This window comes from Cervus elaphus, chromosome 30 (genome assembly GCF_910594005.1).
Source record: "Cervus elaphus chromosome 30, mCerEla1.1, whole genome shotgun sequence".
NCBI classification, from domain to species: Eukaryota; Metazoa; Chordata; class Mammalia; order Artiodactyla; family Cervidae; genus Cervus; species Cervus elaphus.
Window position 1 is genome coordinate 65,273,885 of NC_057844.1, and position 27,874 is coordinate 65,301,758.

At 35.8% G+C, this 27,874-nt stretch overlaps 1 protein-coding gene and 1 long non-coding RNA gene across 2 annotated transcripts in view; one reads left to right on the top strand and one right to left on the bottom strand.

The window, feature by feature from the left end:
* The window catches only part of GPC5 (glypican 5), a 1,490,288-nt gene that overhangs the window by 1,410,504 nt on the left and 51,910 nt on the right, over window positions 1-27,874 (top strand). The window lies entirely within an intron of this gene.
* Window positions 840-27,034, bottom strand: LOC122686746. The gene is made up of 3 exons (XR_006338882.1): window positions 27,023-27,034; window positions 23,397-23,401; window positions 840-1,078 (listed from the first exon to the last, which is right to left on the bottom strand). It is a non-coding gene; the product is annotated as an uncharacterized LOC122686746 (long non-coding RNA).

Consider the following 27,874-nt stretch of genomic DNA (forward strand, 5'->3'; position numbering starts at 1 on the left):
ACACAAACACATGGAAGATAAACAATATGCATGCTACTGCTAAGTTGATTCAGTCGTGTCCGACTCTGTGTGACCCCATAGACCCACCAGGCTCCGCCGTCCCTGGGATTCTCCAGGCAAGAACACTGGAGTGGGTTGCCATTTCCTTCTCCAATGCATGAAAGTGAAAAGTGAAAGTGAAGTCGCTCAGTTGTGTCCGACTCTTAGCGACCCCATGGACTGCAGCCCACCAGGCTTCTCCATCCATGGGATTTTCCAGGCAAGAGTACTGGAGTAGGTTGCCATTGCCTTCTCCGAAACAATATGCTGCTAAATAACTAATGGATCACTGAAGAAATTAAAGAGGAAATCAAAAAATACTTAGAAGCAAATGAAGAAACAATGATCCAAAACCTATGGGATTTATCAAAAGAAGCTCTGAGAGGACAGTTTATAATAATACAGTCTTACCTCAGGAAACAAGAAAAATCTCAAATAAATAACCTAACTTTACACCTATAGTAACTAGAGAAAGAAGAACAAACAAAATCCAAAGTCAGTAGAAGGAAAGAAATCATAAAGATCAGAGTAGAAATAAATGAAATAGAAACGAAGAAAACAAGAGAAAAGACCAATGAAACTAAAAGTGAATTCTTTGAAAAGGTAAACAAAATGATATATATTGCATCTTTTCCTTTTTGTGAATGGGTCTGGCTAAATTAATAAAATTAGAAATGAAAAGGAGACGTTACAACACACAAAAGAAATATGAAGGATCATAAGAGACGACTACAGGCAATTAAATGCCAATAAAATGGACAACCTGGAAGAAATGGACAAATTATTAGAAAGATACAGTCTCCCAAGACTGAACTAGGAAAAAATAGAAAATATGAAGAGACCAGTCACAAGTATTGAAGTTGAACCTGTGATTTTCAAAAACTCCTAACAAACAAAAGTCCAGGACAAGATGGCTTCACAGGCAAATTCTATCAAACATTTAGAGAAGTGTTAACACCTACTTTTCTGAAACTGTTCCCAAAAAATTGCAGAAGGAACATTCCTAAACTCATTCTGCAAGACCACCTTCACCCTGATACTGAAAAAACAGACCATGATAGCACAAATCAAAAAATTGCATGCCAATATCACTGAGGAATATAGATGCAAGATTTTTGCATTCCTATACACTAACAACTGGAATCAAGATTGTGAGGAAAAACATCAATTACTTCTAATATGCAGATGACATCACCCTTATGGCAGAAAGCAAAGAGGAATTAAAGAGCCTCTTTATGAAAGTGAAAGAGGAGAGTGAAAGTTGGCTTAAAATTCAACATTCAGAAAACTAATATCATGGCATCTCATCCCATCATTTCATGGCAAATAGATGGTGAAACAATGGAAACATTGACAGACTATTTTTGGGGGCTCCAAAATCACTGCAGGTGGTGACTGCAGCCATGAAACTAAAAGACACTTGCTCCTTGGAAGAAAAGTTATGACAAACCTAGACAGTGTATGAAAAAGCAGAGACATTACTTTGCCAACAATGGTCCGTATACACAAAGCTATGGTTTTTCCAATAGTCATGTAAGGATTTGAGAGCTGGACAATAAAATAGGCTGAACACCAAAGAACTGATACCTTCGAACTGTGTTGCTGGAGAAGAACTCTTGAGAGTCCTGTGGACAGCTAGAAGATCAAATCAGTCAATCTTAAAGGAAACCAACCCTGAATATTCATTGGAAGGACTGATGCTGAGGCTCCAATACTTTGGCCACCTGATGCAAAGAGCCCATTCATTGGAAAAGACCCTTATGCTGGGAAAGACAAGGCAGGAGGAGGAGGAGACAACAGAGGATGAGATGGTTGGATGGTATCACTGACTCAATGGACATAAGTTTGCGCAAACTACAGAAGACTGTGAATGATAGGAAAGTCTGGTATGCTGCAGTCCACGGGGTGACAAAAAGTTGGACGCAACTGAACGACTGAACAACAACAACAATGAAAGTTCAGAGAGAGAAATTAAAGAAACAATCCCATTTCCCATCACATCAGAAAGAATACAATACCTAGGAATAAACCTGCGCAAATTACTATAACACCCAAGGCAGTCTACAGATTCAATGCAATTCCAATCAAGCTACCACTGGAATTTTTCAAAGAACTAGAACAAACTATTTTAAAATTTGTATGGAAATACAAAAAGCCCAAATAGCCAAAGCAATCTTATGAAAGAAAAATTAAGCTGTAGGAATCACACTCCTTGACTTCATATTATACTACAAAGCTACAGTCATCAAAAAGTATGGTACTGGCACAAAAACATAAATGTAGATCAATGCAACAGTATAGAACTCCCAGAAAAAACTCCATGCACCTATGGTCAATTAAGACTATACAATGAATTCTTTTCAATGGCTGAGTAATATTCCATAGTGTATATGTACCACAGCTTCCTCATCCATTCGTCTGCTGATGGGCATCTCGGTTGCTTCCATGTCCTGGCTATTATAAATAGTGCTGCGATGAACACTGGCGTACAGGTGTCTCTTTCAGATCTGGTTTCCTCGGTGTGAATGCCGAGGAGTGGGATTGCTGGGTCATATGGCAGTTCTATTTCCAGTTTTTTAAGGAATCCCCACACTGTTCTCCATAGTGCCTCTACTAGTTTGCATTCCCACCAACAGTGTAAGAGGGTTCCCTTTTCTCCATTATACAGAGTGAAGTAAGCCAGAAAGATAAAGACCAATACAGTATACTAACGCATATATGTGGAATTTAAAAAGATGGTAATGATAACCCTATATGCAAAGCAGAAAAAGAGACACCGATGTACAGAACAGACTTTTAGACTCTGGGAGAAGGCGAGGGTGGGATGTTCTGAGAGAACAGCACTGAAACAAGTATACTATCAAGGGTGAAACAGATCACCAGCCCAGGTTGGATGCATGAGACAAGTGCTCAGGGCTGGTGCACTGGGAAGACCCAGAGGGATCGGATGGGGAGGGAGGCAGGAGGGGGGATCAGGATGGGGAGCACATGTAAATCCATGGCTGATTCATGTCAATGTATGGCAAAAACCACTACAATATTGTTAAGTAATTAGTCTCCAACTAATAAAAATAAATGGAAAAAAAAGACTATACAATGGAGAAAAGAGTCTCTTACATACATAGTGCTGAGAAAACTGGATAGCTACATGTAAAAAACTGAAATTACATTATTCTTTGATACCATATAGAAAAATAAGTTCAAAATGGATTAAATACCTAATTGTAAGGCCAGATACTATAAAACTCGTACAGAAAAATAATGTAGAACACTCTCTGACATAAATTGTAGCAATATTTTTTTGGATCTGTCTCCTAGAGTAATGGAAATAAAAATGAACAAATGGGACCTAATTAAACTCAAAAGCTTTTTCTTTTTTTTTTACAGCAAAGGAAACTGTAAACAAAAGGAAAAGATAACCCACAAATTGGAAGAAAATATTTGCAAACAATGTGACTGACAAGGAATTAACCTCTGAAATTTACAAACAGCTCATATAAAAAAGGCAACCCAATTAAAAAATGGGCAGAAGGCCTAAATAGACATTTCTCCAAGGAAGATATACAGATGGCCAAGAGGCACATGAAAATATACTTATTATCTCTATATTAGAGAAATTCAAATCAAAACTACAATGAGATGTCACCTCAGATTGGTCAGAATGGCCATCATCAAAAAATCCACAAACAATAAATGCTGGAGAGGGTGTGGAGAAAAGGAGACCTTCTTACACTGTTGTTAGGAGTGTAAATTGGTACAGCCACTATGGAGAACAGTATGGAGGTTCAATAAAACTGAAAATAGAGCTAACATATGATCCAGTAACCCCACTGCTGGGCAAATATCTGGAGAAAAACATGCTCTGAAAGTCTACATGCACCCAATATTCATTGCAGCACTATTAACAATAGCCAAAACATAGAAGCAGTCTTAATGTCCACTGACAGAAAAATGGAAACAAAAGATGTGGTACACATATACAATGAAATATTACTCAGCCATTAAAAAGAATTAAATAATGTCATTTGCAGCAACATGGATAGACCTGGACATTATCATACTAACTGATGTCATACAGAGAAAGACAAATATTGTATGACATCACTTATATGCCAAATCACAAGAAAAAGGTACAAATGAACTTATTTACAAAGCAAAAACATACTCAGAGAACAAACTCTAGTTATCATGTGGTAGAGGTTGAGGGGGGGAGTAGATTGGGAGATTGAGATTGAGACGAATACATGGCTCTATTTGAAATAGATAACCAACGAGAACCTTCTGTATAGCGTTAGAACTCTGCTCAGTATTCTGCAATAACCTAAATGGGGAAAGAACTTGCGAAAAGAATAGATGCATGTGTATGTATAATGGAATCACTTTGCCATACACCTGAAACTAATATAACATTGTTAATCAACTATACTCCAATATAAGATAAAAATTTTTTATGATTTGTATTAACTGTTCTACATGAACTCCAGTCCGCAAATATGTAATATCCTTGATCCCTCACCTCTTTTTTTGCTTTGTCTCCAAGAAAGGTTGCATAAAAATCATTAGAAATAGGTCAATTAAAAAGATCTTCAGAAAAGATTCCAATTCTGCTTTCCTTAGCAATCTGTTGAAACACTTGGCAAGACTTCCACTTTTCTTTCAGTGAAACAAAATTCCCTCTTGTAGCTTACTTCCCCCTTCCTAGAGTAAATGAGGGTGTATAAACATCTTGACATACACATAAGTGGAAAAGTGGCTGACCTCACACTGATTTCACATACTTTAAAATCTCTCCTGTCCTGTCCAGAAAATCTTTCTCGCATCCACTTAAAGATCTCAGATTAATATTCCATGGTGTATATATATATATATGGGAGGGGGGATCGGGATGGGGAATACATGTAACTCCATGGCTGATTCATGTCAATGTATGACAAACCCACTACAATATTGTGAAGTAATTAGCCTCCAACTAATAAAAATAAATGAAAAAAAAAAATCTCAGATTAAGCTACTATGTCCAAGGGAACACATATTAATATAAAATGTTTCTATGTTACAATGGCAGACTGCTCTGTATATTCATTCTTTCAAAATGACTTAATGTTTATATGAGCTAGATATTGTTCTTTATTCCATGACCATATTAACACATGATACCTGATCAGATAAATTAATCTCAAGTTTTTCTGAAAAGATAGCAAGGAATGGTGCACATGATATTTAAAGATTTGGAGTGGAAGTTGAGGAGGGGATCAGAAATGTCTGGGAAATGAATTTAAAGGCACAAGGTATTTAAGATGAAATGTAAGCAAAATCAGGTAAGAAATGAGAGGTGAGAGGTAGTAATGGGTACCAAGTTTCAGAGGGGTCCTTTCAGTGGATTTCCATTATAAAATTGTTTGATGCATCTTGTTGGGTCCTATAAAATGTTAGCGTTTATTTGTTAGCACTGATACAACCATGGAGTCATTTCAATGAAATAAACCATCCCAACACTCTCCACCTACATTTTCTAAATACGTGTCAATTTTCCCCTTTTCTTTGCCATTTAACTGTAGATAAGTATGCATTCAAATAATGTGTGCCATCAGGGAAGAGAAGAAAAAGAGAAATACAAATGACAGAATATCAGCTCTGGTTTAAGCTTCCATCACTTTATATCATGTTGCTAGAGTTTCAAACCTGTCTTACCTGGAGATGTTGTCTGGTTCTTACCTTACTATCAATTCCAGTTCCAAGGACATGATAGCACCTCTGGTTCTTCAAATCTATCCAAAACTAAATAACCACTCTCTCTTTTTCCCTTGTACACAAGGGAAAAATTACAAAACCATTTACTTTGATCCAAGTATTCTGTTTATAGCATGTTCAAAGCTTCCACACTTCTGACAAAAATATCCTTTTTGTCAGAAGTAAAAGCTATGTATAACCACTGGCATTTCAATCACTGGTATTCACTATGAGATTTACATCAATAAACTTTCTTCTCAGAACCAAGACGGGCACACTGCCATGACTTCTCTGATACACAATCTGTGGCCTCTTCTCACTTCCTGAAGTTATGAAAGTCATTTAATAACCAAAGGTCAGCCCCTCTTTCAGTCATTTGCTTAAGTCTAACCCTAATGACACTGTCTGTGGGATGTCTCTTTGTGAGATAAGACATGTAACAGCAGTTTGTAGAATGTGAAAGCTTTGTCATTATCACATGTTTTTGATAGAAGCATGTCTAAATCTTTCCAAGTGTGAAATTCCACTAACTAATAAACCCTGTATAACTGGAATAACTAAACTTTTAGTGGGTGTTACTCCCTTTTTGGGGGAAAATACAAGAGATAGTTTAGAAAAGAAACAGAGGCAAAGAATGATACAGATATAAGTGGAAAAGGGTCCTCCAATGCCCATTTCCCTCAATTTGAAGATAAAGAGTCCTAAGCAATTTACTGACTTTCAATGATAGAAAACTAGTTAAGAGCCAAACAAGAATTTAACGTTGACATTAATTCTGAAAAATACCCTAGTTTAAGGGTTTTTTTTTTTTTTTTAAGAGGAGGGTGAAGAAATGTCAAATTTTCCAACTCTAACATAATATTTTTGGTATTCTTTTATCCATTTATAGTTCTCTTAAATGATGACAATTTCCATACTGTTATGTGTGAGAGGTTATAGCAAGAATGTAAGGTCATTTCAAAACTTAGAAAGTATTTCTAATTACTCCTGACTTTCAGATGTGACAAAACAAGAGGAGAAATCCCTTTTTTGTAAAGGAACATCTACCAAAATTATGATTAAAATTATATGTGTATATAAATGAATGTACATAAATTTATATACCTAAATGTTCTATCTATAAAATCTCTCTCTCATCATTGAAACCACTTCTAAAGTAAAGCCTTTCAACACACTTGCCTTGGTTAAATATTACTTATGACCATTTCAAAGTATTTGGGATCTGACAAAATGAATGCAGTTCAAAAACATTCACATGTCTACACGATGAGCAGGACAAAGCATTTTTACTGAGGTGTTTGGTGTCTGAGTCTTATAATTTATACACTGCCAAAGAATTTCCTGGAATGTGGGCTGGAATATTCTAGATTTTGAACACATTCCCCAAAATGTTAAGTACTTTTGGAAAATGGAAAAGGAAATGCTGTCATTTCTTTGTTTAACTTGGCTAGAAGTTTTTTTTTTTAACCACTTTTTTCAAATAGGTTAATATTTATTAAGCAAATAAGAAATATTCTGCGTTAGAGCCAGCATAGAAGTGGTACTCAGGAAAGTATGTCAAATTTATTTTAAAGAGTAGTTAAATGTTTTATAGAAATAATGCCGACCTGAACACTGTATCAATAATGTGCCACTGACTAATATGGCCTTTCTATGATTATGAATAATCAGATCTCAAAGCCTAAGCACAGCAACCTCAAGTGATGTGGCCTAGTTCTTTGTCTTAAACAATTAAACTAGTCAACAGAGTGATCCTGTAACATCTTATTTTTTTTAATCTCCATTTTAGACACTTCAGAGCCCAATTCCCTTTACAATTGAGAAAGTTTTTTCTTTTGTGTAATATCTACATTCTTATTGTAGTATTTCTATATAAATCTCTTGTTCTGTTCTTAAAATGATTTATAAGCTAGGCTTTTGCCTTAACAGCTTTGTCTTCTCAAATTTTATATAAGCCTACCTTTTAAACTTTTCTTTGTAGATTTTATCCTTCAACCTTTTGATTATGTCCATTTACTTTGATCTGAAAAGACCACAGAATCCAATTTTGCATTAAAAGGGCTAATATCTGTCTGAAATTAGTAAGTGGATGATAGGTATTACATAGCACAAGCTAATTCATTGTGTCTCTTAATAATGGTTCGCTTAACACATAGATACCACATTCATATTTTCACCCAAAAATGTAATCCATTTTAACCTAGAATTGTATATTCTAAACCAGTGGAAGGCAATGCAAAGACTTTTCTGAATGAGAAGGCCCTAGTTGGATCTTTAGAGGAAACGAAGTGGTGGTATGGACAGGTGGTGAGAACTCAAGATTCTTGTAACTGAGAAGAAATCAACTTTGGGGGCCCAGGATTTTTCTCCACCCACTAGGATTTCTTTGCAGTAATAAGCATGTGGTTTGTATACAACAAAATCCAGATCACTCATATGAAGCATGCTTCAAACTACTTAAAGTAAAACACAAATATTCTTGTCCTCTAATATTTAGTGCTAAAATAGACCTTTCTTAGAGCCCTCAAGTGACAAAAAATGCTATTTATTTTATTAGGACACAGTGGAACATAATAGTAAAAGCAGCCTTCAACATTAGATACGTATAGGTTTGAGGAAAAGCTCTTCCACTTGTAAATTACGAGGCAACTTTTTTTTTTTTTTTCATTTTTTAGCTGTTCATCTGCTCAACAGAGATTCTAATACTTCCTAGAGTTGTTGTGAAAAGTAAAAGGGATCATATATGTAAAGTCCTTAGCACAATATCTGAAATTTAGCAAGCATAGTAAAAAGATTTTTATTGTTATATTTGTATATTTATTGCTAATATCATGGTTGTATAACTGTGTGTGGTAAAGGAGAGCTGGTTACTGATAATCCCCACACACAAAAACAGATTTCAGCAGTTTGGGACACGAGAAGAGAGAGAAGTCGCTCAGTCATGTCCGACTCTTCACGACCCCATGGACTGCAGCCTACCAGGCTCCTCCATCCATGGGATTTTCCAGGCAAGAGTACTAGAGTGGGGTGCCATTGCCTTTCCCGACCCAGGGATCGAACCCGGGTCTCCTGCATTGTAGACAGACACTTTACCGTCTGTGCCACCAGGGAAGTTCACAGAGAAGCTACTAGAGTAAAGACAAATAAGTAAAAGGAGGAAAAGGGTTAAAACTCAACATATCCATTTTGGTAGATAAGTCATCTATATCACTCATTGCTAAGGTCAGTGTATGGAAAAGAATGAATTATTTTTTAGTTACGCTTGAAACCTAAGGGAGATTATCAAAACTGAGATAGAGTCAGGTCTCCCATGGCCACTGCTTGACTATGTGCTCTGTTTGAGGTGAGATTCCTTGCGTTATCCTTCTGGCATTTGTTGGCCTTGTAGCATTTTGCCTCCTTTTCAAAATTCAGTGTTGGCGGCTGGAAAGCGACTGGCATTTGTTTCTTCTGGCAAAAAGAAGTGGCAAGAGGGTGACTGAGAGCGTTGTTTATAGAGTAACTTGGTGTTAGGGAACATTTTTGATCTTTGGGCTTTCATCCCAAGGAAAACCATGAGAGAAGTTGCAAACACTAAAAATTATTTCCTTTATTGTAAAACTGGAATGACGACAGGATTTTTTTTAAGTGTCTGTTTGTAAGTACATTGATTTATCTTTAGGAACTTTAATACGTAACACTGGATAACTGATTTGGCTTTTTCCAGAATGAATATGCCAGATACTGATTTTACCTAATTTATTTTAAATGGGTGATTTATTTTAAATGTGAAAGCAGTCGTACACATGAATATATATACCATATCAACAGCAAATCAAAATTATTAATCGTTAAAATGTTTATGTAGGGATTGCAATGGGCTGACTAGGTATATGCATGCATCAGCACCAGTTCAAGGTTACAGGAAGAAGTCAGCTAACATTTGTAACAATGCATATACTATTCTCCCAAAACATATATAATCATTTAAAAAATGAATAAAACATTTCTAGAAATATGCTGCACAGGTTTTATTACACATATCCCAATTGTTTAGATCTAAGTTTACTTGCTTGCATTTTTTAGTGCTTTGAAAAAGAACTGCTTTTCTCCTTCAGAAAATTAAACACACATAAACGCTCATGCACACACTCACTAAATTGCCCAACTGCTTCATAAACAGATTGATATATTCTTTTAATTAATTTAGGAACATACAATGTACTCAAGTTACAACAAAGAATACTATGCTTAAGAAAACGTCAATTGCACTTTCCCTATTTTTCAGCTTTATTAAGGTAAAATGGATAAATAAATTGTAAGATATTTAAAATGTACATAGTTTTGACTTGATAGATGTATATATTGTGAAAGGTTTCCTCCAATTTAATTAATTAACACATTCATCACCTGACACACACACATATACATGTGTATGTGTGTGTGTATATATATATGTATATACACACACACATATATATATATATCTGGCAAGGAGATTTAAGCTCTACCTTCTCAGTAAACTTCAGTTTCACAATAGTGTTATCAACTATAGTCACCATGTTTTACATTAGATCCTCAGACCTTATAGCTCAAAGTTTATACCCTTTACCAACCTCCTTCTATTTCCCACACCTCCAAGCTCCAGGCAACCACTTTCCTTCTCTCTGTTCTGAAAAAAACTTTTTTAAACTCCACGTATAAGTGATATCATGCATTATTTGTCTGGCATATTTCACTTAGCATAATGCCCTCAAAATCCATCCCTGTCATCACAAGTGGTAGGATTTCCTTCTTTCCCATGGGAGAATAATATCCATTTTGTGTGTGTATGTGTATATATACATCTTATTTATCCATTCATCTATCAATGGACAATTGTGTTGGTTCTACATCTTGGCTATTGTGAATGATTCTGCAATGAAAATGGAAGTACAGATAGCTCTTGGGGCTTCCCTTTTCATTTTTTTGGACATATACCCCAAAGTGGCATTGCTATTTGTAGTATTTTGTGGAATCTCCATACTGTTTTCCATAGTAGGTATACCATTTACACTGTCACCAAGGACTCTCTTTTCTCCACATCCTCAACAACATTTTTTTGTTTCTCGTCTTTTTGATGATACCCATGCTAACAAGTGTAAGGTGATGTGTTATTGTGGGTTTGATTTGCATTTCCCTGATAATTAGTGGTGTTGAGTACCTTTTCATGTGTCCCTAGGCCATCTGTGTATCTTCTTTGGAAAAAGTGTCCACTCAGTTATTATATTGTTGGATGGACGGATCATGATAATGTGGGCTCCAGTGCGGATTTCTAGTGAGTGACTTAGTCTCAACCTCAAGTCATATCACATAAAAGTTTCATTTAAAATGATCTTTGTTATAAAGTAAAATTAATGTTTGTGCTGAAATATAAATAAACTAAACTAACCAGTTAGCAAAAACACAGTGCTGGAATATGAAATCTCTCATATTACATATTTAAAATATATGTAGTTAGTATAGTACCAATAAGATGAATTAACTCATTTTCTCTAGATACTGTGTTCACATATTGAAAAAATATTGTATAACATTTGCTTAAGGAAGAGAATATTGCTTTTTATGAGACCTCATTTACAATTAGATCACATTGTGAATGTCCCTATTCTGGCTTAACAGTAAATCCTCAAATAAACTCTCATTTATATAAATTAAAAACCCCTATACTTTTAAAACAGTGAATTCTAAAAGTAATCAAAGTTGTGCCTTTGTTAATCATTCCTGGTAAGTAGCTGTTATTAACCATAAAGATCTTTATATAGTAAGTTATTAGACAAAAATTAGTCTCACATCTCTAGGGAAAGCATAATTTCACAAAGGGTGATCTATGTAAATAAATCACCTTAGCATAAGAAAACCTTAATTCTAAGTGATTAACTAATCAAAAGATGGGCTACCTGAAAAATGATTTTTTTTTAATTGTGGTAAAACATACATTTTACACTTTAGACATTTTAGGGTATACAGTTCAACGGCATTAATTCACAATGTTGTACCACAATTACTATTTTAAAAATGACTATTTCAGAACATTCTTAATTGCCCCAAACACATTTGGGGCAATGCCCCAAACCATTTACTTAGCAATAATTACTGATCTTCCACTCTCTCTACCCCCTGGTAACCTCTAATCTACTTTTGATCTCTATAAATTTGCCTATTCTAGATATTTCATATAAGAGGAATCATATACTATTTGCCATTTTGTATCTTATTTCACTGAGTAATGTTTTCCAGGTTCATCCATGTTGCAGCATATATCAAAACTTCATTCCTTCTTAGGGCTATACCTACATAGTTCAAGTATCCATTCATTTGTTAATGGACACTTGGATTATTTCCAGTTTTTGGCTCTTGTGAATAATGCCACCATAAATAATAGAAACTAATTATTTCAATGTGTTTTCTGACCATTGGTATATCTTCTTTGAGAATTTTATCTGTTTAAATCCTTTGCTCACTTGAAATTTGATTGTTTTGTTGTTGTTGAGTTGTAGGTATTCTTTATATATTCTTGGTATTAAAACCTTAGCAGATATATGATTTTCAGTATTTTATTCCAATCTGTAGGTTGTCTCTTTACCTTCTTGGTAATGTTCTTTAAGGAATAAAAAAAAATTTAATTCCAATTTATCTATTTTGCTGTTATTAACCTGTTCTCTTGACATCATATTTAGGAATCCTTTGCCAAATTCAAGGTCATGAAGATTTTCTCCTAAGCTTTCTTTTCATTTTTTAAATTTATTTTTATTTTTTGGCTGCGCTGGGTCTTCCTTGGAGCACAGGCTTTTCTCTGGTCATAGTGAGCAGGTTGTGCTCTGTAGGCTTTGTGCTACAAAGCATATTCTGTTTGGTAGTTGTGGTTTGTAGGCTTCTCATTGTGCTGGCGGAGAAGGCAATGGCAGCCCACTCCAGTCCTCTTGCCTGGAAAATCCCACCGACAGAGGAGCCTGGTAGGCTGCAGTCCATGGGGTCGCTAAGCGTCAGACACGACTGAGCGACTTCACTTTTCACTTTCATGCATAGGAGATGGAAATGGCAGCCCACTCCAGTGTTCTTGCCTGGAGAATCCCAGGGACCGGGGAGCCTGGTGGGCTGCCGTCTATGAGGTCGCACAGAGTCGGACACGACTGAAGTGACTTAGCAGCAGCAGCAGCATTGTGGTGGCTTCTCTTGTCTGGAGCACGGGTTCTAGGTCACGCGCACTTCAGGAGCCGCAGCACACTGGCTCGCTGGTTGCAGCTCCCAGGGTCTAGAGTGCAAGCTCAGTAGTTGTGGCACGCAGGCTTAGTTGCCACACGGGCATGTGGGATCTTCCCAGACCAGAGATCAAACCCATGTCTCCTGATTGGCAAGCTAACTCTTAGCCACTGAACAACCAGGGAAGGCCCCTAAGCTTTCTTCTAAGAGTTTTTTAGTTTTAGATTTTATATTTATGGCACTGATCCATTTGAGTTAACTTTTTGTTATATGTGAGGGAGGGGTCCAACGTAAGTTTTTTGTATGTGGAAATCCAGTTTTCCCAGCACTATCTGTTGAAGAGACTATTCTTTCCCCCACTGAAAGGAGCTGGTGTTCTTGCTGAAAATAAACTGATCATATATGTGAGGATTTTTCTTTCCTAGGCTTGCAACTCTAGTCCACTGGTTTGTATATCCTAAAATATGCCAATATCACACTGTTTTGATTACTGTAGCTTTGTAGTGTTTTGAAAGGAGGAAGTACGAGCTTTCCAAATGTGTTCTTCTTTTTCAGTTTTTTTTTAATTATTATTATTTAGAACCCTTTGCAATTCCAAATGATTTTGAGAATAGGCTTTTTCAGTTGTTCAATAAATAAATAAATAAATAAATAAAAGGCTCTCAGAAAACTGATAGGAATTGCAGTGAATCTATGGGTCACTTTGAGTAGTATTGACATCTTGACAATATTAAATCTTCCAATCGTAACAGCAAATCTCTATGCTGGTCAAGAAGCAACAGTTGGAACCAGTCCATTGTTCCATGTCCTGTTCTAAGTTGAGAAAGTAATAGGACAACACTGTGTGTTGTCACCCTACTTATTTAACAAACACAGAGTACATCATGTGAAATGCCAAGCTGGATTAAGCACAAACTAGAATCAAGATTGCTGGGAGAAATATCAATAACCTCAGATATGCAGATGACACCACCTTTATGGCAAAAAGCAAAGAGAAACTAAAGAGACTTTTGATGAAAGTGAAAGAGGAGAGTGAAAAAGCTGGCTTAAGGCTCAACATTCAGAAAACTAAGATCATGGCAACTTAAAAAAGCTCCATCACTTCATGGCAAATAGATGGGGAAACAATGGAAACAGAGACAGACTTTATTTTCCTGGGCTCCAAAATCACTGCAGATGGTGACTGCAACCATGAAATTAAAAGACGTTTGCTCCTTGGAAGAAAAGCTATGACAAGGTAGACAGCATATTATAAAGCAGAGATATCACTTTGCTGACAAAGGTCTGTCTAGTCAAAGCTACAGTTTTTCCAGTAGTCATGTATGGATGTAAGAGCTGAACCATAAAGAAGGCTGAGTGCCGAAGAATTGATGCTTTGGAACCGTGGTGCTGGAGAAGACTCTTGAAAGTCCCTTGAACTGCAAAGAGATCCAACCTGTCCATCCTAAAGGAAATCAGTCCTGAATATTCATTGGAAGGACTGATGCTCAAGCTGAAACTCCAATAATTTGCCCACCTGATGCAAAGAACTGACTCATCTGAAAAGACACTAATGCTAGGAAAGATTGAAGGCAGGGGGAGAAGGGGACAACAGAGGATGAAATGGTTGGATGGCATCACCAACTCGATGGACATGAGTTTGAGCAAGCTCCCGGAGTTGGTGATGGACAGGGAAGCCTGGTGTGCTGCAGTCCATGGGGTCACAAAGAGTCGGTCATGACCGAGCTGGACTGAATCATAAGTAGAAGGTATCTTTCCATTTGTTTTGTCTTCTGAATTTCTTTCGGAAGTGTTTTGTACTTTTCAGTGTACAAATCTTTCATTTCCTTTGGTTTAGGTTTATTTGTAAGTATTTTGTTCTTTCTGATGCTATTTTAAGTGGTATTTTTAAACTTTTTTTTTAGATTATCCACTATTAGTGTACAAAATACAATTGACTCAATGTATACACCATAGAATGAAGGAAAAAAATCTACATGATAATCTTAACTGATGTAGCAAAGGCATTTGATGAAATTTAACATATTTTTTATGATAAAACCATGCAAAAATAGAATCAAAGGTAACTTCCTCAATATGAAAAGGGGCATGATGAATAACACAATATCACACTCAATGTTATAAAAGCCTTCCTCTAAGATCAGTAACAAAACAGCTATGTCTGCCTTCACTACTATTGTTGAACATTACTGGCAGATCCAGCTAAGGCAATTATATAAGAAAAAGTGATAAAGGCATCCAAATTGAAAAGGGAGAAATAAAAACTATCTCTCTTGCAGATGTTATGATTCTATGCACAGAAAATCCCAAAGAATCCACAAGAATGCCAGAGCTAATAAATAAATTTAGCAAAATTGCAGAGTACAAGATCAACACACAAAAATCCATTGTCCTTCTATTAATATATAGCAGCCATGAACAACATTAAAAGGAAATTAAGATTTGTATGTAATACTTGTTTTATAAATTCAAATTTAGAATAGTTCCTAATTTGCCCAAGTTTCATCATCTCAGACCCCTCCAGATAATTCTTTCCTGATTTTGCTAGTAAGTGCTAAAAAAAATCCAAAATGTAATGAACTAATTGTGAATTAGTATTTTTATCTTTTGGGGAAAATGATAATAAAGTTAAAAGACTCCTATTTTAAATACTAGTGTTTCCAAGTTTATTACAGGAAAATATAGTGTCTTAAAAAATCCTTTCATAGATCCCTGGTTTTATTGCTCTGAGTTGGTGCTCTGTAATGATAGCTGGTCAGAACCCCAAGGCACCCTGGCAAGTGTCAGAGAAAATCTTCTTGTTCCATTTTTGTTTAAATAAGATTGGAATTCACCAAGGAAACTGGTGAACCATTTTTAATAAGGCCATGAATATGAGTAAAAATAATTGTGCAGTCTTTTTTGAGTACTGATTATAGTTAAAATGACAGGCACAATTCAAAGTAAATATATTTTAAATAAAATCAGAACTGTACTTAATTGAAAATTCCAATAATGTTAAATCTCAGGGTTCCTTAAAATTTCTTCAGGTGACAATGACTATCTTTTATTTAACATTTCTGTGACTTATTTCCCCCCCCTCATTCTTCATAATTCCTAAGTGCTTTTATGTAAATATTTGGATTAGAATTGTTTTTAGGAATTCTTTACCATGACAGCACATAATAAATTAACAAAATGACAAGGGCGTGTTGGGGATATATGGAAGATGCAAAGATGAAACAATAAAATTTTTAGTCAAAACTTTCTTTGGAGTAACATAAACAATATTCTTTATCAAAATATTCAAAACTGTCAAAAGTGTGGAGGTTTTATACATTGAAAACTGCAAAACATTGCTCAGAGAAAATAAAGAAGGCTTAGACGAAGTGACATGGTATGTTCATGGGTTCATGGACTGTGAAATACAGTATTATTAAGCAGTTACTTCTTCCTCAATTGATCTGTACATTCAATGACATCCATAAAAATCCCTGCAGGCTTTGTAGAAATTAACAAGCAGATTCTAAAATTAACAGAGAAAAGCCAAAGATGTAGAAGAATTTGAAAGAGTAAAGTTGGTGTACTTATAGTACCTGACTTAAAGACCTAGCAGAAAATAACAGTGACTGATTGTGTGGTATTGGTATCAACATAGAGAGATAAAAGGAAACGAGCAGAAAGCACAGAATATGTGCGTGTGTGTTGACACACACAGTCAACTGATTTTTTTTTTTTTTTTTTGCAATGATAGGTAATTTGGTGAAGAAAGAAAGTATTTTTAACAATATTCCTGAAACAATTGGATGTATATACAAACTTTAATTTATGCCTTAACATATGTGCAGAAATTAACTCAATACTTATTACAGACCTAAATCTATAAAGCCAGCAGAACAAGATCCTTCCAACTTGGATTAGGCAAAGACTTCTTGGATAAGTCAACAAAAGCACAATCCATAAAAGGGAAAACACTTTTTCACAATTAAGGACTTTTGGTCTTTGAAAGATAATATTAAGTGAATTAAAAACTCAAGCCACATACTGGGGAAAAAAACTGCAAATTACTGACAAACCACTTTCATTTATAATATGTAAATAAATCTCAAATCTCGGTAAAAAACAAAATACGTTAATTTTGAAAATGGACAAAAATTTGAAAGAAGGGGCTTTGCTGGTGGTCCAATAGCTAAGACTCCACACTCCCTAAGCAGGGGCCCAGGTTCAATCCCTGGTCAGGGAACTCGATCCCACATGCCACAACTAACAGTTTGCAGGCTGCAACTAAAGATTCCACATACCTCAACTAAAGATCCTGCATGCTGCAACTAAGGCCCAGCACATTTAGCTAAATAAATCAAAAAATAAATTAAAAATCTGAAAGGATACTTCACTAAAAGATACAAGGATACTAAATGAGCACATGAAAAACACTCAACACCAATGGTCATTAGAAAAATATAAGTTAAAACCACTACATTTCAATACATACTTATTAAAAAGTCCAAAACTAAAGGGACTCACAATCTCAAATGTTGGTGAGAATGTGGAACAGCTAGTGGAAATATAAATAGTACAACCACATTGGAAAAAATGCTTTAACTTTTATATAAAGTTTAATCCATGCCATATGACAAAACTTTCCACTCCTCTCATTCCACACCAAAAAGAACTGAAAATATACATCCAGAAGGAAGGAAATAATAAAGATTAGAGAGGAAATACATACAAGAGATAAAAAAGCAATATAAAAAGTGACAACAGAATGGGAAAGACTAGAGATCACTTCAAGAAAATTAGAGACACCAAGGGAACATTTCGTGTAAAGATGGGCTCAATAAAGGATAGAAATGGCAGGGATCTAATCGAAGCAGAAGAGATTAAGAAGAGGTGGCAAGGATATACAGAACTTCACAAAAAAGGTTTAAATGACCTGAAGAACCACAATGATGTGGTCACTCACCTAGGATCGGACATCCTGGAGTGTGAAGTCAAGTAGGCCTTAGGAAGCATTACTACAAACAAAGCTAATGAAGGTGATGGAATTCCAGCTGAGCTATTTCAAATCCTAAAAGATGAAGCTGTGAAAGTGGCGCACTCAACTTGCCAGCAAATTTGGAAAATTCAGCAATGGCCACAGAACTGGAAAAGGTCAGTTTTCATTCCAATTCCAAAGAAAGGCAATGCCAAAGAATGTTCAAACTGCCATAAAGTTGTGCTCTTTTCACATGCTAGCAAGGTAATGTTCAAAATCCTTCAAGCTGGGCTTCAGCAATACAAGAACTGAGAAATTCCAGATATAAAAGCTGGACTTATAAAAGGCAGAAGAACAAGAGATCAAATTGCCAACATCCATTGGATCATAGTAAAAGCAAGAAAATTGCAGAAAAATATCTACTTCTGCTTCACTGACTATGCTAAAGCCTTTGTGTGGATCATAACAAACTGGAAATTTCTTAAGGGATGAGAATACCAGACCGCCTTACCTGCCTCCTGAGAAACTTGTATGCAGATCAAGAAGCAACAGTTAGAGCCAGACATGGAACAATGAGCTGGTTCCAAATTGAGAAAGGAGTATGTCAAGGCTCTATACTGTCATACTGTGTACTTATTTAACTATACGCAGTGTACATCATATGAAATACCAGGCTGGATGAAACACAAGCTGGAATCAAGGTTGCCAGAAGAAATATCAACAACCTCAGATTCGCAGATCATACCACCCTAATGGCAAAAACAGAAGATGAATTAAAGAGCTTCTTGATGAGGTAAGGATCATGAAGGTGTCATGAGTGAAAAAGCTGCCTTAAAACTCAACATTCAAAAAAATAAGGTCATGGCATCTGGTCCTATCACCTCATGGCAAATAGATGGGGAAACAATAGAAACAGCGGCAGATTTTATTTTCTTGGCCTCCCAAATCACTGCAGATGGTGACAGCAGCCATGAAATTAAAAGACACTTGCTCCTTGGAAGAAAAGCTATGACAAATCTAGATAGTGTATTAAAAAGCAGAGACATCACTTTGCCGACAAAGGTCCGTATAGTCAAAGCTATGGTAGCTGAGTGCCGATGAATTGATGCTTTTGAACTGTGGTGTTGGAGAAGACTCTTGAGAGTCCCTTGGACTGCAAGGAGATCCAACCAGTCAATCCTAAAGGAATCAGTCCTGAATATTCTTTGGAAGGACTGATGCTGAAGTTAAAGCTCCAATACTTTGGCCACCTGATGTGAAGAACTGACTCATTGGAAAAGACCCCGATGTTAGGAACAATTGAGGGCAGGAGGAGAAACGAGCAACAGATGATGAGATGGTTGGATGGCATCATCAACTCAATGGATATGAATTTGAGCAAACTCCAGGAGATAGTGAAGGACAAGGAATCCCAATATGCTGCAGTTCATGGGGGTAGCAAAGAGTCTTAGACTACTTGGCGACTAAACAACAACTACACCAGCAAACACTCCTGGAAAATAGACATTATGAGAGAAATAGGAGGAAAAAAAAAAGAAATGGAGTTAAAACCAGAAAGTTAGAATTAACAGAAAAAGCATATTAAACTGACTGAACAACAACAGAAAAACAGCCCAAGAGCTGGTTCTTTCAAAGTATAAACAAAATTGATAAACCCCTGGTCAGACTCACCAAGAAGAAGAGAGAGAGAAAATCCAAATTAGCAAAATAAAATAAAAAGAAATAAATAAATAAACAAAATAAAAAGTGAGAAAAAAACAATTAAAAGTGCACATACTGTATGGTTCCATTTATATAAAATTCTAGAAAATGTAAATGAACCTGCAGTGACTGGAAGAGATAAATGGTTACCTGGTGATGGAGTAACGTGTATGAGCAAGAGGGGAAAGAGGTATTACAAAGGAGTTTGAGGAAAAATTTGAGGATGAAGGATAGTTTCAGTTTTGGCTGTTTCATAGGCATATACATATGTCAAAATTACTCAAGTCATACACCTTAAATAGTCATTTATACACTTAAACATGTACAACCTGTATACCTTAAACATCTTTTCATAAACAAATTTTATAAATTATACATTTTAAATATGTCAAACATCCTGTTTTAAAAAGTCTTAGCCATGTTCCCAAATCTGAAGTCACATTTTGAAAAAAATGTTTAAGAAGAAAAACAATTATTTATATTAGAAAGGTTAGATACATTCAATACGTATTTCTTTAGTACCAATGAGATGACAGATATGGTTCTAGATTCTGGAGATGCTTCAGTGAACAAAATAAATATTGTCTCTTGTTTGGAGCTTAATTCTGATAGGAGAGATTAACAATAATGAATGAAAAATATATCATTTAATGCCACACAGGATTAACTTCTATGAAAGAGATGCCAGTGTAAGGAGATCAAGGTGAAGGGCATAGAACTACTATGTTAGGAAAGGAGATCAAAGAAAGGCTACCTAGAGATGGGACATTTAAACACAGAGAAGAGCCATTCAGGCAGAAGAATCCCCCAGTACAAAAGCCCAAAGAAAGGAAAATGTTATGTTAGAGGAAGAGCAAAGAGGCTCATGTGGATGGGCAAAGAATCAGAGGAGATGATTTGGGACAAGAAATCAGGGCAGAGAAGTAATCAGAGCTTCATTATGAAGGCCTTGTAGACTTTGGGATTGTTTTCCACATGTGATTGGAAACCACTGGGATACTGTAAGGAGCAAAGTCACAGGCATCATATTCGTGAGTATAAAAACATATTTTGTCCAAGTCTTGCTCATAGACTATACAAGGGCAGTAGAAGCCAGAGGCAGTGGCTTGGACTGCAGTGGAAGTGACCAAGTAGGGGAAAGTAGTCAGGTTCGGAGGATACTTTGAAGGCAGAGCTGACCTCCTGTGCCTATAGTCTGAATGTGGAATGTGAAAGTCAAGGTAATTCCCAGGTTTAGGGTCTGAATAGCTGATGAATGGAGGGGCCATATTTCAGAAATGGGAACATCAGGAAAGAATAGTTTAAGGGAGAGAAACTAAACTCTTTTTAGGTTTGGCTGTTTACCTGTCAAGTTTGAGATAACCATTAAACATCCAGGGGGAAATGTCAAATAAACAGTGGGAAATAAAACTCTAGAGTCCAAGTGAAAGATGAGAGCTAGAAATATAATTTGAGAGTCATGAGCATATAGAAGATATTTAAAGCCAGTATCACTGGATCAGGTCAAGTAGTTAATGCATGTTTACAGAAAAGGCCAAAGACTGAACCCTGAAGTATATCCAAATCGCTTCAATTTAAGGACAGATTTTCTCAATGTGTCTGTTATACAGAATTTTTCATTTTGTTTTATTCTGCTATAGGATTGTAGACATAGAAATAAAGAGGTGATAGGAAGGGCTATAAGGCAGGTCCTGGACCTAAGCCATCTAACCCTGCATCTGCTGGAAACTAGACCCACGGCTGTGAGCTATATGACTTCCCTCCCTTGGCCTTTAGTTTCACCAACTATAAATTAAAATAATAAAGCTTATTGACTGAACAGGAGGAATAGAGAAAAGACTAAAACTAACATTAAGATTTAGAGATTCACTGGTTCTCTGGCAGGAAAGCTACTAGTTTGGGAAAGAAGATTTAGCTACATTGAACTTGACCTGTGTCATCAGTAAGGACCACTAAATCTTTTGCAGCTGTTCTGTGTAGTACTGGCTTTCTTTCTTCCGGTTGCTTTTCACTTAAATTTATAGTTCTATAACTTAGGAATGGTTTGATTTCAAAAACCAGAAACTCTGTGCAACTAGCTTGAGCAGAAAGAGAATGTGTTGAAAGGTTCAGGGTATCTTGCAAAGCTCAAGGGCAGGAAGTGCTTCCAGGTCTCCTGAGAGAAACAGGAAGCGGAAGGCTGTCAGTCTTTGTGAGCCTGTGTGCTTTCTTGCTCAGTCCTGTCTGACTCTTTGTGACCCCATGAACTGCCACCCGCCAGGCTCCTCCGTCCATGGGGATTTTCCAGGAAAGAATACTGAAGCAGTTGCCATGCCCTCCTCTAGAGGATGGCCCCAGCCCAGGGATCCAAGCCAAGTCTCCTGCATGGCAGATTCATTACCATCTGAGCCACCGGGGAAGTCCAGGAATACTGGAGTGGATATCCCATCCCTTCTCCAGGGGATCTTCCCAACCGAGGAATCCAACCAGGGTCTTCTGCATTGCAGAAGGATTCTTTACCCACTGGGCTGCCAGGGAAGCCCAGTCGTTCTTCTTCTCTAATTTCTGGCCTGACTTCACCAAGTACCGAAATCCCTGAAATATGTGAATTTACAAGTCCAGTTTCCACAGATGGTTGACTTAGTCTCTATATGTCTCCGATCCAGGAGAGTGAACTTAATTGGCTCTGCCCAGCTTCTCCTCCAATATTTTGTCAGTGAGTTGCCATCCCTGGTCTAGTTAGCTGTGAATAGGTTTATGTATGCAGGAGTAGGTTTATGTATATAGTATGAACATACAAGAAGGATTCTAGCCTTCAGATTGAGAGCTTCTGATGACATCTCATAAAAGGAGAAAGAAGCTACCCCTGAATGGCTTTAATTGAAAGAAAGGAAGAAAGTAAGAAAAAAATATAGGAAAGGAGGGAGGGAGGGAGGGAGGGAGGAAAGAAAGGACTATTCTAAATTATCATATTTATCTTTAATTATTCTGATCCACCTTGCTTACCACACCTACACATATTCAAATGTTATCATGTAACAGCAAATGTACAAGTAATATAAATATGATGTATATTTTCTAAAACATAAAGCAAAATGTTTTTAATGTTTTGTTTGGGGCACATAATTTTTTGATTGTTAAAGCCTTTCATTAGTACATTTTACATGTGGTAAAATCAGTAAGGACATATTTTAAGTCTTATTTTCTCACAAACACAACTAATACAAATTCCCCATAGAACTAAAAGAGAATTTTGACTGCAAGGCCAAGAAGCCTTTAAAAAACATCTCTTCCTAGCTTTTGGATGAATTTCTAACACATTAAATCTTTCTATCTATATTAGATAAGTAGAAGACATTAATTTTTCTTCAAAAGTATTAACTACCACTTTATGGCCTTTAAAATTTTTCGGGAACAGCAAGGAGGGTTCAAATTTACAAGACTAGGAAAATCAATTCAAGGTAAATTCTTTACTTTGTTCTATATGCATTCAAAGTCCATGCTGATTTCACAGTGCTGATCATTTTTCATTCGTCCAATAAAAATAATAGATATACATTTGAGTTACTCTTAAAGAACTATTTGTTGCTATCTTCAGAGTGTTGAAATATAAAGTCTGGTACAAGTGCAACGTTAATGAACTTGGACAGAAAACGATCTCCTCCCATCTCTTTAATTTCCCTTCTTGGTGGGCTCTTTCCCCTCCTCCTACTTCCCTCACAGTGGTAATGTCCAAAGAATTAGTCCTTTAAACTCTGCTTAAAGATTCCACACAAACTTCGTACTTTAACAACTATTTTTTATTTATTCATTTATTCATTCAACTAAAGCTATAAACATCTACTATTTGTAAGGTGCTATCCCACATGCTCTGAAAATTTGCAAATCAGTTAGTACTGTGAGTCATTGTCTTCTGGGATCTTACAGCTCCCAGGTAAAACAGAACTCGCATATAAGTAAGTATAACAGAAAATAGAAAAAAATACTGTAAGAGAACAAATATATATAATGTAATAGACTAAGTAAATATGAAATCACACAACCCAAACACAACTGAAAATCTAACTAGTTTCTTCACAATTCTTCAATAATTACTAATTTATTTTGATTATAAACTTTGAAGAGCCTTTTCCAAACTATTACCAGAATTTCTAACAATAATGGTAACATCAGCTAGCAATTATTGGTATTCACCAAGTTTCACAGATAATATAATATCATTTCACAGATAATAAAAGTGAGATACTTTGTCATAAAAAAGAATAAAATTTTGCCAATTGCGACAACATGGATGGACCTGGAGCATATTACGCTTAGCCAAATAAGTAAAACAGAGGAAGACAAATGCTATGTGTTTTCACTTATATGTAGAATCTTAAAAATGAACAAATAAAAGAGAAATAGACTCACAACTAGTAGTTTTCAAAGAGAAAAGGGGCTGGGGGAAGGGTGAAATAGATGAAGGGGGTTGAGTTACAAACTACAAATAGGTCACAAGGCATATTGTAAGTATTTTATTATTAACTTTAATTATTTAAATTATTATTATTATTTAATTATTATAATTATTTAATTATTATAATTATTTAATTATTAACTTTGTATGGTGTGAAAGTGAAAGTTGTGTCCAACTCTTTGCAACCCCATGAACTATACAGTCTATGGAATTCTTCACCAGAGCATGGGAGTGGGGAGTCTTTCCATGTTGTACAGTGTATAAAAAAATAACAAATCACTCTTTTGTACACCTGAAACTAACATAATATTTGAAGTTAGCTGTACTTGAATTTTTAAAAAGTGAAGTACACAGGGTTACACCCAGGGTTACATAAACAATGAGTTACAGAATCAGGATACTGCTTGACACCAAAGCCCAAACCCTTAGCCACTATGTTTTACTGTTTACAGCCCATAAACTCACCTTTACTAATGTTATTCTCCACCAGTAAACTAATTTCATATTTTCCTGCAAAAATTGAAATGACCTGATAAGAGCTCCTTTGATATCAGATGTTTTCACCTCAACATTTGTCTATATTTCTATCTCACCTCTCTTTTTATAAGGCAGTGTTTTATTTGCTTTTTGTATGCTTGTCCCCCTTTCCTTGGGCCTTTTCCTCACTCAAATTTCCCTCCATGAAGCGTTTCCTGACCTTCACATATGTTAATAATCCTTTATTCTGCACTCCCCTAGCACTGTCTCATATTATTCACTATTTTTATAACAATTTTTCCCCATGATGTACTGTATACTCTTAGAGGAAATGAAAAATTCATTGACATTTCTTTCTCCTTTGCATCTAAGGATACAAAGAAGTCACTGTAAAAATATTTACCTATGAATTTTTATGGTTTAAAATGTAAATCTTTTAATATAAGTTATGGCTTAATATCTAAATTGCTTGGTTATCTTTAAAATCAAGAATTTAAGACTTTAAATGTTGGTTTGGAGAATTCATCTGGCCTATCCATTTTTCATATTTTAAAATTCTAATATTTAGCTTTTCTTTCATCAGGAAATTTTTCCTCAATTTTGTATCTTAAGTGAAACATACTGACTGGTGATTAAGGATGAGTGAAGAATAACTTTTTGTTTATATGACTTCTAAGTTATAAGGCTGTTCTCCATGAAGCCTACAAAATTACTTTAAGTTTCAATATTAATCAAACTTTTTATTTAGTGCATACCATCACTTCACCAACAAAGGTCCATATAGTCAAAGTTGTGATTTTTCCAGTAGTCATATATGGATGTGAGAGTTGGACCATAAAGAAGGCTGAGCAATGAAGAATTGATGCTGTCAAATTGTGGTGCTGGAGAAGACTCTTGAGAGTCCCTTGGACAGAAGGAAATCAAACCAGTCAATTCTAAAGGAAACCAAGCCTGACTATTCTCCATGATTCTTGGGCTTGCCTTGTGGCTCAGCTGGTAAAGAATCTGCCTGCAATGCAGGAGACCTGGGTTCAATCCCTGGGTGGGGAAGATCCCCTGGAGAAGGTAAAGGCTACCCACTCCAGTATTCTGGCCTGGAGACTTCTATGGACTATATCGTCCATGGGGTCACAAAGAGTTGGACATGGCTGAACGACCTTCACTTTCACATCCATCAGAAGGACTGATGCTAAAGCTCCAATACTTTGGCTACCTGATGCAAAGAGCCAACTCACTGGAAAAGACCCTGATGCTGGGAAAGATTGAGGGCAAGAGGAGAAGGGGGCAACAGAGGATGAGATGTTTGGATGGCATCACAGAGCCAATGCACATGAGTCTGAGAAAACTCTGGGAGATAGTAAAGGACAGGGGAGCCCAGTCTGCTTCAGTCCATGGGATCGCTGAGTTGGATGTGACTTAGCGACTGAACAACAAATACCAATTCTTGAAAGTATTTTGATCTTTACAAAATTCATGAGATTTGTTTTGATAGTTACTTTAGAACCACTTCTTTTTTGCTAATATTTCTTTGGAAATTTTATTTTCGAAACCAACATATTTATTTTTTTCTTGGGGCCCTCTTCAAGTCATATAGTGAAAGTGAAATTTGCTCAGTTGTGTCTGACTTTGTGACCCCATGGACTATACAGTCCATCTAATTCTCTAGGCCAGAATACTGGAGTGAGTAGCCTTTCCCTCCTCCAGGGATCTTCCCAACCCAGGGATCAAACCCAGGTCTCCCACATTGCAGGTGGATTCTTTACGCAGACCCTTTTACTGAAAGCCTAAGAAAGAAGACTAAAACTGATCAAGAAAAGCAAGCACTTGGGGTATGTTTTATTCACACTTCAGTCTTTCAAATCATGGCATTTGCTCATAAAACACACAGAAGTACAGGGTTTTAATGAAAAGTAATATTTTGGCTTTCTACTTATCTCTTATTTAACTTAAATATTCTGAATTTTAACAATAAAAAATTTAAATGGCAGAACGTTTAGGATACAAACTACAATTTTTACAAAATTTGCCATCCAGGTAATGAACATCTTGCATATACTGTTTTGTTATATTCTAAACTCTAAAGTTATTAAATTTAATTTAATTTAATTTAATTTCTAAATTAAATTCTAAACTCTAGTTATTTATTGCATATGCTTTATAAAAATTATTTTGCTAACTCTGAAAACTAAATGCCCTTAACCTAACCAAAGAGAGCATAGGAAATTGTGGTTTCCTTATGAATGTATGCTTTTTTCCCCGGGGAAGGACTTATTCCTTGTTAGTGAGGGAGGCTGAATGAGGTAAACATGAATAATCAGATTGCTGGAAATAGGTTCTAACGGCTGGTACAAAGTAAACAAACTGTAGATATTGAAAAAGTACAGGTTTTCAGTCTCTTTGTTTTTTTTTTTTTTTTTTTTTTTCAAAATGTCTGGCTCCTGCGTTCTTTATTCAGATGGGCTTACACCTGGCAGAGAAGTTCTTTGGCTCTATTTTTTGGGATATCTGTAGGAAATGAGTTTAGAAACTTGACAGGAACAGCTTGAGGTATTTGATGAATAATAGAGAACTTCCTTCATTCAAGTGTCTGACTAGGGTAGAATGAGAAGTATTAGGAACTTGGAAAAAAGGAAAGATTGATTCAAAAATAATACATAGCTCTAACCCACTGGCATATACAGTTCTTTCTAAAGCACTGTAGACAGATCACATGAGAAAAGAGCTTAAATTAGGTTTCCTTAAGGCTTATTTGGACTGTCTCTCTTGTTGTTTGTTACTTGCTGCTTGCTTCATTCCATCAAAAGTAAAAACATATAAAGGGAAACAAAAATCCTGCAGAGAAAGTACCACTGTTTTAAAGGTATATTTCTTACGTATGCGAGATGCTATTCATATTGCATCCTCACCCTATGAAATGATTCCTTCATTTCTTCAATTCTCATAAAGAACCAGTCTTATTTAACAACGCTGTGATAGTATAACAAAGGTTTTAAAATGTATAGGATGCTTTCTGCTCATTTATATATAAAAATTATCTAGCACATGCTTAGAATGGCTTGACTCAAATTACTTTTATCCAGTGTTCTGTATGTGGGCTTCACAAGCACTGAAAGAATTTTTAAACTCCAGCTCACATTCAAAAGGAATGAAGAAATTGACCCTAAAGAATAAAAGGGAAATTCTATCATTTAAAAAAGGAGACTGTTTGATTAGGTAAACTGTAAAATGTCTTTGATTCTAATAGTTTTTGTATCTAAATTTATTTTTATGCATAAAATTTTCTTTTACTCATTTTATTTTTCATTTAAGCCATAAGT